The sequence below is a fragment of the Falco punctatus genome (genome assembly GCF_963210335.1).
Source record: "Falco punctatus genome assembly, chromosome: 19".
Classification (NCBI taxonomy): domain Eukaryota; kingdom Metazoa; phylum Chordata; class Aves; order Falconiformes; family Falconidae; genus Falco; species Falco punctatus.
Genome location: NC_137599.1, coordinates 5,311,652 through 5,324,838, shown reverse-complemented (window position 1 = coordinate 5,324,838; position 13,187 = coordinate 5,311,652). Strand labels below are relative to the sequence as shown.

At 42.9% G+C, this 13,187-nt stretch overlaps 1 long non-coding RNA gene across 5 annotated transcripts in view; it reads right to left on the bottom strand.

Annotated features, from left to right (window-relative positions):
• Positions 1 to 225: 225 nt before the first annotated feature.
• Positions 226 to 13,187, bottom strand: part of LOC308055696 — a 52,492-nt gene continuing 39,530 nt past the window's right edge. For 4 of the 5 annotated variants that reach the window (XR_013924592.1, XR_013924593.1, XR_013924594.1 and 1 more), the window contains 2 exons: positions 10,589 to 10,734; positions 226 to 2,211 (listed from right to left, as the gene is read on the bottom strand). This is a non-coding gene — a long non-coding RNA (uncharacterized lncRNA). Of the gene's footprint in view, positions 7,436 to 10,588; positions 10,735 to 13,187 lie in introns of all 5 variants that reach the window. The other variant, XR_013924595.1, reaches the window with a different exon arrangement.

The following is a 13,187-nucleotide window of genomic DNA, read 5'->3' as shown; positions in this document are numbered from 1 at the left end:
CGCAGGCATCCCCCGCACGGGCAGGCAGGCGCTGCTGGGAAGCACCCCCACAGCCTGCCTTCCACCTTTTGTTTGTCTGCTTTTTTTTTTTTTTTTAAGGAGACTTCTGGGAGTCACACCTGGAAACCCAAACGCTTTCCTCATCCTCCCCTACAAGAGATGGGCCGCAGGTGAAGGCCAGGTGCAAACGGAAAACGCACGGGAAGAGAAGAGCTGTGTTACCTGTTACAGCTAACATAAATATTTATTGACATTACTAAACAGCTTAAGATACACATTGCAACTTGCAATCCAATCAGCGTATCGGCATTGCTTAATTGTCCACTGGAAATTAAATACAACAGTGACAGAAATTTGGGTTTCTTATCAAACTAAAAAAAATCAGTGTTATTTTTGTACATGGTAAACAATTTTGGGTTTTATCTGGTTATTTCCCTTTAAGAATAAACTAATATGTAGGTCTTAGTCAACAAAATAATCCTTTTAGTCCAGTACAAAACGTTCCCTTTAATTAAATTAATTAAAAGTATCTACACTCCCTTGGGATGGAGGCCTTGTTAAACCTTCTGGGTTGCCTCCGTCTAACCCCAGAATAGTTAAGAGCTTTACATCACATCTGCCCACAGTGCCAAATTAATGACCAAATAAATTAAGCAACAGGGTAATCTTCAGTTGTGAGTCAAGAAAATTACTTGTACAAAAAATTAATAGCAACAGAAAGATTCCTACACCTAGGAAGTGTTAATCAAAATTGGAGGTAGCTCTGTTTTGGTTTTCATGTGTAGTTGTTAGCAAAGCTGATAAACAAGATGCCAAGTTTCTGGAATTAAGCTTGGATCAGAGTAAGTAAATATATATCATTTATATCATCTGTCACTTCAGTTGTTGGGTTTTGCTTTCATTGGAGAATGGCATCACATAAAACAGCACAACAAGCACTTTATAAAGGCCCCCCCCAAAAAAAAAAAAAAAAAAAAAAAAACAAAAAAACCCCACACACAACCCACCAAACGCTGTAGGGAAATCTTCCAGAAATATTTTCATCTGAATCTGTAGCCTCCTGTCTCTTTCGTTACTTGCAGCAGAAGTGCTTTTTGTAATTGCTTATCTTCTGTTGCCCTTTAGTCTTTTTAAACCACATGTATTAGATGGAAACACATAGCCACAATAATTCCCATTTTTCCTTCAGCAACTAATTAGCATAGCACATCACTGACTCTCTGCAATGTTACAGTATCATGGAGGAATAATAGTTCCACCTACAAGAAAATATTCTCAGAACTGATGTCAACTGCTTTATTTATGTACCCATATCATTCCCAAGAAAACAGATTTCAAGACACAGGTTTGTGAAAGAGAGGGAGGATCTGGCACTTCCCATACAGAGCTGAGAAGTCAGAGGAAACAAGGGAACGGTGAAAGACCAGCTTCCAAATGGGAAGAGGGGAGCCACAGTGTCCAAATATGTAGTCACTGGTGTCCAGTCCAGGACTGGTGTTGGCCTGGTGTGGGAACATGGGAGCGAGGGCGCAGGGTCCATTCCCCACGCTAGCCCACGTGGCTGTGGCCAAAAGCAGACGCTTCAGCACGGGCAGGTGTGCAGAAAGGCTCCCCCAGTCCTGCAGCAGCCAACACCCTCTGTGGCTGCAGGACCTCCTGAGGCACACACGGCTTCTTGGTACTTACGCTGCGGACGCGGGCTCCGCGTGCCAGTATAAGCTGGGCGCTCCCAGTGAGAACCCAAGCAGGCAAGGAGCTTCTCCAAGGCAATACCTGGGTTTGAAGTCCCTGAGGCAGAGGAGGGGACTGAAAGGACAGCATCCTTGTTCACAGCAACGACGGCCTCCCCTGCGTGTTGCAGGGAGCCAGATCCTGCTGGATCGTAGGGAGCTCGCGCTGGAAGTACCTTCTGGGATGCACAGGCACGCATAGCTCCTGGATCCCGGCTGTTGAAGCTTTGTTAGAAATGAAGCACCAAACCGCCCAGACCTCCGAGACTGGGTTGGTCTGTGCCTATGCAGAAGCACAACTACAGGTATTTCAACAAAATGTCCTCAAAGATTAGCTAAGGCACGAGGGGCGAGTTTCCAGGATCACCATTCCTGACTCTGGTCCAGAAGTCAATCCAGGTTCCATTTTGGTCACATCCACACCTTGTTACATCCAGCCCCTTAGCGTTACAACCACTCGTTCAAGCACCTCTTTGGTGAACTAGGGAGCCAAAAAATTCTCATAAAACCTTAATCAACTCTTGCTGGTTTGTGTGTTTGTACTGCAAGCTGATGTGAAGTTTGCACAACAGCAGAGAAAAAAATCTGGCTGTAATAAACAAGATGTTGCCTCTTAAATAGCCAGAATCCCTACAGGAAGATATAAAAGCCACTCTGTCTTTTAAATCATATATACCATTGGATCATCTCCTAGATGGATTCTATTAAGTGTGACCATATAAAAAATAAATATTGCTCACAATATTTGTTATCTAAGAAATATATGCCTGTGGAGAAAATATTCTAGTATAATCCCGTAAATGTGAGATACTAATTTTCTTCACACTTCAGCAGTCTGAAAGAACACAAGGTCTGCCAGCCCTTCAGTAACTAATGAAAGGCATATCTATTTGTGTAGCCTGGGGAGTTTTGAAATAGATTTGTTTTTCTGCAGAAGGAAAGGGAGATTTTTGTTTTGCTGGCTGTTTAATTTTAATTTTTGCAATTTTTGGCAAGAGCACCTTGAGCTGTGGATAACCAACTCTGGTTTGTCTAAAGCTAAATAAACGTGTGCTTTATGACCCTTCTTCTACCACCTGGCTTGCATTTTAATGTCAGCATTACCCTTCATCTGAGCAATGGCTGAAATTACTTGGGCTTGCTAACAGAGCTTCAGAGAAGGGGAGAAAAAAAAAGAAAAGTAACAGGCTGAGTAAGAATGCCTTTATTTTCCTGTATACACCTGGTTTGGAGTGAGATGACCAGGCAACAGGAAAGAAACTGCATTTTGGGAAGCTCAGAATTAATAGCTTCTAGTTCTTTCAATAACTGAAGTCAACAGAGACAAAACTTCCCCTGCTTGCAGAGCATTGTATCCTCAGACAGATGTGTAACCAAACCCCAAAACGCCCTTCAACGCCGAGAAAAAGAACGTTAAAGGCTATGCTGAAACAAAGAGCCGGTGACATATGCCACAGCATGTCAAACCTACATCAAAGGGTCCTGCCCGCCACAGGAAGCAGCTCACAGCCATTCCCACTTCCCTCCTGCAGCAGATGGAAGTACAGAAAAAAAACCCACAGGCTTAGATGGAGTTAAAAGGTGTTTGGCCAAGAGACGGTGAGCTCTGAGCCGGAGGTCTGTCAGCATGGGAGATCACTGACCTCCAGAAGGGCTTAATACTGTGTCACTAGAGACTTCGCAGAAGGCCTTGCCCACTGGCCTCAAGAGATTTTAAGCGAGAACAACAATGCAGCAAATGACGTTGTAAAAGAAGGGTGTTATACAAGGCGTCAGAGTGTTGTTTCAATAGCAGTGAGCAAAGAGTGCCTTTAAGTAGGATGAGCATGTCCCCTGCCTAGCCACAGTGTTCCTTCTACCCTAAAACTTTTCGAACGCTGCCTGACACTCTCTCGTGGTTTCTTTTTCAAAACAGGTAGATGAGCATCCTTAATCCACCAAACAAATGCCTCAGTTCAGAATACTCTGTTTAACAGAAAACACCCATTATTAAAAGAACATTGTATGTCAAACTATAATTGCAATTTTGAAAGAGAGGATGTATTTATGCAGATCATGATCTAGCAACAATACCAATCGCACCATTTTCCTCTTGAGAGGCGCTACAGGAGCCTTCATGATTGCATGCCATCGAGATAATGTCTTGAACTGAACCAGCGCACCTCTGGCACGCTGGAGTACGCCCACCAGAGGCCAAACAGCACTCAGTTGTACACAAAGAAAAATCTTCATAATTGTACCTTCTGCTTTGTTAATGTTACAGAATTAACAGTCTTTTTGTAGACAGAAGACGCCAGAATTTGTATATATGCCAGACCAAACCAGAATACCAGCTTTTGGTATTTCCCCATTCAATTATGCCAGGACCAACTTGGCTCAGTCTTTAGGAGTTCACCAGCTCACCGTTAACAACTGCAGATGGCAATCAGACAAACACTCATCTGTAGGTAGGAAAAAAAAAGGGTAGCAAAAGCTTTGCACCATTTCCACAGCTTTGGCACAGCTATGTACAGTGGCTACTGTAACCATTTTGGATTACGTGTGATGTTTATGGTCCTGAATAAATATAAAGATACACTAACAGCAGCTGAAAACTGCATTTCCAGTTTGTCTGCATCCATTAATTAAAATTCAAGCACATTATCCTTTGTAATTTATGTTCCAGCATTCTGGAAGGATGCTCGGTATGGACTGTACTTTGCTGTGATGGTCCCAAGACACAGGCAGGACAAGACTCATTGCAGACCAACTATTATAGCTGGAAGAATTAGAAAAGCTTTTCTGTTGGACTTTTTTTGGTTCACCGTTTTTTAAACTTTTGCTCCTTGCGCAGAGTTCAAAGTTTGCTGTTAAAGGGGTTGTGCACCCCAGAAACTTGCCTCATTGTTCTAATTACTCCAGTCAGAAGACATTACTTCTACTAATAAATCTTGTCCAAACTGAAGTGCCAGAAAAAGTTGGCTTGTCTGTGTTATTTTCTGCCTCTCATGCCCATCTTCTATCCCTTGAGAGAATGACCAAAATAGCATTTTTAGCCTAAAGACAAGAAACAACCTTCATGTATGTACAAGGTCAAAAGGAGATGCAAGGAACCGTTTGTTCTCCATGACTGCAGTGGACAAGGGCTTAAAATACAGCAAAGGATGATTCTGACTGGAAACAAAGACTAATTTTCTAATTGTAAATATTGGTTAAGCACTGAAATAGACTGTGAGTAAATGTAAAGACTGTGAGGCCACCGTCCATGGACACCTTGGGAACAGTAAGGATCTGTCATAAATAACATACAGTTGGGCCTGGTTTGGGGCACTGGGGTAATGACTTAAAGGATTCCTTGTGAAATTCACAGCAGCCCTATGAAATGAGGTGCAACTCGGGAATCAAAGCAGTTGGATTTTGCACGCAGGATGAAGTAAGACACAAGGCCTGCCGCAAATTACTGTTTTCTAGATCAACATGTCTTCAGCTTTTCAGGTACATGGAAAATTAACAACTCTAAAAATTTACCCCAAATGATCCTGAACCTTATCATTAAAACATTTAACTCGGGACACTATAAAGTTGATGTAAATGACACATTCTTTTGTGCACACGCTGGTAGGCCACTGAAACAACGCGCAGCAGACACCTGAGGTGTCTGTAAGGAAGATAACGTTGGTCACCTTCACAATCAGCCTTGGGAAGTCTTAAAAAATTACCGGTTCTAAAGCAGTGATAAGCGTTTTACAAGCCAACAAAAAAAGTAAGGCTAGTTAAACTAAAACTGTCAGAAGTTTGATAAGTTGATTTAATATGCTGTATTTTAAAGAGCACCATTTTAGTCAGTCATTTTTATGAAAGGAAAAAGCTTTGGTTCACTCAATTTGTTTCTGTCAAATACACTGTAACTCTTAGCGGTGATAGAATAAATGATACTTAGTGAAACTGCTAAAATAGTCCCATGTATTGCATTAACCCCTAGCAGGGCTAAAAGAGCATCAGATTCTTTTCCAGCAGAGCATGTCTCCTGTGCAACTTGTACAATAAATCAGTATAGATTTTTTTTATTGCTTGCCTACACCAAAATCCAAAGAGCTGTATGAGAGCGCTGGCCTGAGCAGTTATTTTGTTAACTGAACAGTAACACCGGTGAAGGGGAAACAGCACCGTAACTTTTTCTCAGACATAACAGCACTGAAATGCTTCCTTCTCTGTATTTTGGTTTACGATACTGAGCCCACTGAAATCAGTCAGGGTTCTCCCACAGCCTTCCGTGGGGGAAAGAGCCAACCTTTAGCAGCTGGTTTAGATGGAGCTGATGATCTCAACTAAGATCTAGCAAGCGCTCAGGTCCACAAAGCCTGGAGATCCTCAGCTCCCACTGAAACAAGGTACACTGAACCTGCCACATTTTGCCACAGCAAATCTCAAAGCAGGAGATGTGGAAATGCCCCTCGCCTCTGAAAATCGCTCCAAGTCAAACCACCATTAAAAAAAAACCAAAAACAAACAAAAAAACCCAACAAGAGTGAAGAGGATGTCTCCATCCAGAGTTCAGACACAATAGCTGCCGAATTTTGTGTGAGAATATTTTAAAAGCATTATTCCTATCTCCAGTAGGATCTTCCAACTCCAGTACACTATCCCAAGAGGGCATCATTATCATGAACCACAGCAAAGCTCCAAATCCTTTTTTCATAACATTCCTGAACGGTTTGCTCCACCCTGATTCATTTTAGGAAACTGATAAGACAGCTGTGAAAATACACCATGTAAAGCACTCTCACATTACAAACCCACTGGCAGAAGCTGCACTTTTTTTTTTCTCCCAAGGGAATAAAGATTGTTGTTTATTCCACTTTTCAAAAGGCATATGAACCAAAATGTAACCTTCTCTTAATTAACACCACCGGTATTGTTAAGTAGGTGTGTACTGATATAACATTTTGGCTTGCAATAATCAGCAAAGCAGCTGCCTCCAAAACATGTGTGGGCTACACTCAAAAGATTTTCTTATTATGAAAGGGGGCGTGGGTCTTTCCTTTTATGAAAATGCTCATCATTTTCACTGTTCCTCTTCAGTGTCTACTGTAACCATTACTGCATTTCTCATCTGACAGCTTCCTGTCACCAGGTGATAGCTAGAGAGATCTGCGAAGCTTGTGTGCTCACCCCAGCGCAGTACTGATAAAGCTTAACGGCATTTTTTTTTCAGAATCGTGTATCTTAAAAGCAAGAACGTGACCAAGATGCAGCTCGCTTGGCCTGTTATGCCGTGTTCTGTTTGTACACCCTTCCCACAGTCCTTCCCAACTGCTCTGTTATTTTACTGAAACTTCTTTCTTACGCTTTCGTGAGCTGCTGTTGTGTGCCATCAAGCTGTTGTTGTTTTACACCCTTGAGATGCCTGCCGCTCAGTGATAGATCCCTCTGCTAGAGACGTTAGCGCTCTGTGATGCGGCACAGGAATCCAAATCTTCAGGACAAATGACACTATAGACATACTTGAGCTGAATTTACAAAGTGAAAAATAATGCTTTGATGCTGCAATTCCTTTGTAACGGTCTCCTCACTTCAGCTGATCCCAGCTGTCTGCCAGCAGTTATTATCCCAACCCTTGCCTCTTTCTCTTCTTTTTTCGCACTGATACTTAACAGCAGCCCACACATGAGAGAGTCATTCCTTCCTCTTGGTCCAGATGTGATGCCTGCAGCCTAGACCTGCAACTGAGAAATAAAGTTTCACTTACAACTTAACTAGGCAACCCTGGAGAGCTACAGACTGCCTCCGCTACCACCGGACCTGCTGTGTGCGTGCTCCCGGCAGAGGATCCCAGGAATATCTCCAAATTATCTGCATTAAAATGCATCCTGGGATGGGCAGGATGGGAAGGGCTCCCTGCCAGAGCTTCCAGTTCCTTTTGCTACTATTTTAGCCAGAAGCAGAGTGAGTGAAATCTTCACCTAAGCAAATGTATCCCTTAGGGTGCAAAAAAAAAATACGGAATGCAGTTTCTAAATGACCGGTGTCACCTTGCACGGATCCTGAGAAAAGGGAATTTGGGGGCTGGGTACTGAACTGGAAGAGATGCACTAGAGGTGCTCTACTGCTTTGTCCCTAGGAAGGCTTTCCATGTGTAAATCCCTCTGGGAATACTATTGCTTTCCTCAGCATCCCATCCTAGTTGCTTTTGAAATCCACATGGGATTGTAAGCGGACAGAACCAATGACAGCGCGGCTGCGTGCCTCCTGCCTCTCTGGGGGTTTCTGCTCTGGAAAAGGGCGATTTGATAGAACAAACTGCTCCGTATGCAGCCAGTTATTGCCCGAGTGCTCCTGAATGAGCTGAAGGCCAGATAATTCAGGACACCACTTGAGCCCTACAACTCATGCCTATGGCTTTGTCCTGCCATTGTTTTCGTTATGAGTATCTGTTGTGTAACACCAGATACTTTACAGTTAATTTTTTTAAGGTAAGTCATATTTGAACAGAATCAAAAATAAGCAAGAGCTAAAATATCTGCAGTGCTGGGGCTGTGCCAAACACCCACAGATTCTGTACCCTGTACTCAAGCCTTGTCAAGTAGCTCAGCACATCTTTATTCTAATCATTTACTTTCATTTTATGCCTAACAGAGAATTGTCCTGATTACTCAAGCAAAGCACAGCAAGAAAAATACAGAAAACATTTGGTCAGCTTTGGGCACTTGGTGCTGCTACCAGAACTCTAACCTCCACAGCAGCCTTACATGGAAAAATGTAGGCATATGTGCAATGATACATGGCGCTCCCGACTCTTCTTCCACAAAGTCTTTTAAACAAGTAATCAGGTAACTCTAAGCAGTGAGGCAGCGGGAACTGTTGGAGGTTACAGCCTGACTCGCACAGCGGCGAAGGGCCAGTGGTCAGTAACTCTGGCAACGCGACTCAGTCCAGGGTTTTCAACCTGCGCCCATTTACAGTTGGCCACGTGGCCACGGTCGCCCAGGCACGGCACAAGATAAACTAAGCAAGTGCTTTTCTTTTACACAGACAAGCTCTGCGTATCTGCATAGACAGTGTTATGTGATAAAACATCCACCTCCACGCACAGAAAGAAGCCAGTGGGAAAAGTGACTGGCAGAGAACACGCAGTGACCCAGTCAGGGAGCCAGGGCACCCTGACCTGCTCCCCCGGTGCTACCGGCAGCACCTGGGAAAAGGGAGCGGCGGCGGCCCTGACTATTGGCAACGCTGTGACAGGCACCAGCCCCTACAGACGAGTCCGCGCAGCAGTCTGTGTACATGGCATTTCTCAGGGGACCAGCATCACCCCTGGAACATTTCTGAAGTCTTTATAAAGAGTTAAAAAGTTGCTGTTCTAATCAGAATGGGTATAGAGCCTGAGGAGACTCCGTCTAATGAACGTCTCCAGGAATCTTAAGCATTAACAAATGCTTGTGTGTTGTGAGGAACTGAAGTTACTACTTTATTCATATTATAAATTAGTGATTCACCAGTAATCTGCATGCCATTTTCAAGCATGTAAAAAACAAAACCCAAAACCCATATACGACAAGTGTTGCTACACTGGATGTTCTGAAGGCATTTGAAAGTAAGCACTCTGGCAGCGCCAAGCTGGTAGTAGGAAGGGAAAACAGAAAGGGGGGAAGAAAAAAAAGATGGTAAAAAAAAAAAAAAGGTGGCAAAAAAAGCCCCTAAAACACCATAAACAATGACACCACCATTCAACAGCTCTCACTGCAGCCATAGCTGTGGGGACACCTGCTATCACATCAGCTGGACCCGATGCAGCTGAAGCTGGGTTTTTCCTTAGGATCTTCCTAATAAATCTCTCCGCTGCAATAAACACTCTAAACTCATGACAACATGGTAATGCAATATCCTTATGCAATGCCTTTAATGCACTGTGGCATAAGTGGCTTTGCCTAAAGATACCATCATAAGCTAAAGGGAAGAGACTGGTGCTATGTCTAGAAGGTGTGAATCCATGCCAGCCAGGTTTTCTCCTCTCCCATGAAAGGGCACACTGCAAACTGCTTCCCTCAAGGAGGCTCTGTGAGCAGAGTTGCTGTTTGTATCCACTGCAATTTGGAATTAAGAATGTTTCTGTAATCAGTCACCACAGTAGAAAGGTCATAATATTTTTTCTAGTTCTTCTGATGCAAATATCACACTCAACAACAACAGCCCCTCACAGGAAGCATCAGTCAACTTCTTGCTTGAATTCATTTCTTTCTCCTAGAAATTTGTACTGTTGAATAATTCTTCCTATTAAAGAAAGATTTTTGGAGCAAATTTGAGGAGACACGCTTAAATCTTTTAAGACAGACTTTCAACAAAGAAAGAATTAGCTACAAGAGGCAGCACAGCCCAACTGGCAGCAACACCATGGACGCAGAGGAGAAGCCAACGTTTTCAGAAGGGCTCAGTATTTAACTTTTCAGCTAATGCCAACACGGTAAATTTTATTTTTTTTTCCCCAGGGATAAGAACAAGCATCAAGAACGTAGGCAAAAGACTAGGAGGATACAGAGATCTATAAGGTAGAGCTAGCACACATACACTCTACAGGTTTATAAAGACAGACTGCAGGCACAAAGTATTATCAAGAGTTTACTTTGATTTTAAAGCCCATGCAACATAGGACACTTCTCCCAGAAGTGCCAAAATGCTTGTCCAACAGCATTCCGGTCTCTCAAATTTAGAAGGTAGCTTTCAAATAGGACTTGAGGCAACAAAGTTGGGCAGACCATGAGATAGGATGAAAGCAAGTTTTAAGCACATAGAGATGAAAATAATCCAAGGGAACAATTCCTCTTCCACCAAGGAACCTCCTTGTATGCAAAATGCAAGGACAGTACCCTATCATCCCTTACCTTATACCTCCCTGGAAATTGCTTTTGGGGCCTTGTACAATGTCAGATGCAGTCCATGGGAGTGGTTTTTGAACGACTTCCAGGAGAGCCGTTAAAGGTCCTTCTTGGCTGCCTTCAAAACATGCTGCAAGTTTCAGCTATGAAACCTGTGTGTGTGAACAGAAAAACATCTGAGCAAGCTAGAGAGGAAAATATTCTTCAAACGTGTTTTGCGCAGTCCTCCAGTAAGGACATAACACAACAGCAGCAAATGGCGGAGTTATATTTTTTTTTTTCTAGTAATCCATTTGATGCTCAACTATGGAAATAATATTTATGACACTCAAGAAGCTTTAAGAGAAAGAAGAAGAAAAAAAAGAAAATCCCAGCAGCAGGAAAACCATTTACAAACTGAAATATTTGAGAATGATGTCATATTAAAAAAAAAAAGATTAAGTACAGCAAAACATGTAACTGGAAATGATAGAGAGAGTGAAATGTCTTTAAGATTTAGCATTTGAGGAATATGTAACAGGTTTTGCCAGGAATTAGTCACATACAGCTGCACAATCCCCATCCATCTATTTTTACCTTTTTTGTGGGCCAATAAAGAGCACTGTGTATTGTCAATCCTAAAAATAAGTGCTTAAGCTTTAAAAACTATTTGTGTCACAGTACAGAAAAGAATTATTATGTTCAAATTAACCTTTCTCACATCTTTCGTAGCTTCAACTGTATTAGACTGAGGGCACAGCATAACCTTTTCCTCACCTTCATACAGGAACAAGAAAAAACACACAAGAAAAAGGGTTGGATGGCCCTAATCAGAGACCTCCTTAGCCCAGTCCTCCTGCTTTTCCATCCTATGAACTCTTTTCTCCAGGGGTTTTTCATCCCAGGTAAGCCATTCTACCCTGTAGTACACAGGTTTTTCAAGAGGTCACACTAGACACGTCCACAGTCCCCTCTTGGCCTTAAAAGCTCAAGGTGCAATTCTGGCTCCATTCAAATAAACAGCAAAACTCCCTTGCCTTCAAAAGACATTTCCCACTGTAAATTCCAGAGTCATTTGCAGAACTGTCCATCTGCTTAATTGTTTGCCCCTGTTGCTGGTTTCTGACAGCATTACCTTCTCTGCATACCTAATAGTGGATTTGCTCTAGTTACTTAGTTAATTAGCTTTCAGAGCATCTACTGTATACCAGGTAGGGGTATTTGAATGGCCAGCCTATAAATAGGCTTAATAATGGCTAAATAAAATAAATGCTAATTTCTTTCCCTACAGGCAAACTTCAAAAATTAGGGACATTTCTCCAAAGTAAGTTCTCAAACACACGTTTGCAACTGGCCCTAAATAGCCAGTGGTAATTATTTTTCTGGAGGAGGGACAGATTCCGTAGGCTAAGGCGAGGCACCAGGTCTTCCCAACGCAGGCTCCACCTTCGCCACGCGATAAAGGCACCCCCATGCAACCCGCTCCTCGGCACGTGCCTCCCTGCCACGCGAGCCGTGCTGGGATCGTCCTGCATCGACACTGCCTCTTTTATACTCCCTTTCAATACAGGAAAAAACCATAATCTGACAAATGCTGATATTGTAGTTCCAAACTCTCCTTATTTACTCACTGGAGTATTACTGGTATTGACAAACTGTTCTCCAGTGGGTCCCATTAAGCTAGTCTTTTATTCAGCCAACACTATTTCAACACAGCTTGTTTATTCAGATGCCGTTGACATTTCCTACAGTTTGTTTCATTCGCTGAAGTGACACCGATAGGTGAGAGCGGGACAAGTGAACACGTTTCTGATGCTACAACCAGCCACCAAAGCCAGCCAGAGCTCCCACAGCTCTCTGCATTTGTTTATAATTCAGAGGAGAATTCTAGCAGCATTCCCTCTTGTTTTTCCTCTCTACATAGAAAACAAACGCTAAACCTTCTGGGGAATCACAGAATCATTTAGGCTGGAAAAGAGCTTTAAGATCATCAAGTCCAAGCATTAACCAACACTGCCAACTCCACCAAACCTTCAAGACCTCACTTGCCGTTACCACGAGCCCTGCATTAACCTCATCAGCAACAACAACAGGACTGAAAAATCACGGTTTCTGGAACAGAGAGCTGAGCAGATGAGTGTTGCTGAGCTGTCGGGACAGTCGTTGAGGGTAGGAGCTGCCAAGCTAAAGAGATTTTTGCTTTCCAGCTAACAATTTTATCCATATGCAGTAAAGGTCCTCCCCTTTTTCCTTGCTTCCAACTGGCCTTCCAGATGCTATTTTTGCTAAGTGTATTCAGTACTGTAAAAAAGCCAAAGGTTCTTTACACCGGTAATTTAGCTATGTCTGCAACAGCTCCGTTGAAAATATCGCAGCTCCACTGCTGGGGCTTTTGACAGCACAGTGTAAACACGCAACTGCAGGCAAACAAGTTGAAAGTATAATGAAAGGATAACAGCTGGAAGACACGAGGCCAGTGCATTGTCCCCTCTGCTTTACGCAGTTACTTATTCTTGTGCAGTCAACTTGCCGTATTTCTAAAGAAACAGTGTTTATGTGTTTTATGCACACTTTGCCTATAACAACCCAACAGGTGATGCAAAAGAAAACGAGGCCTAGGGCAAAG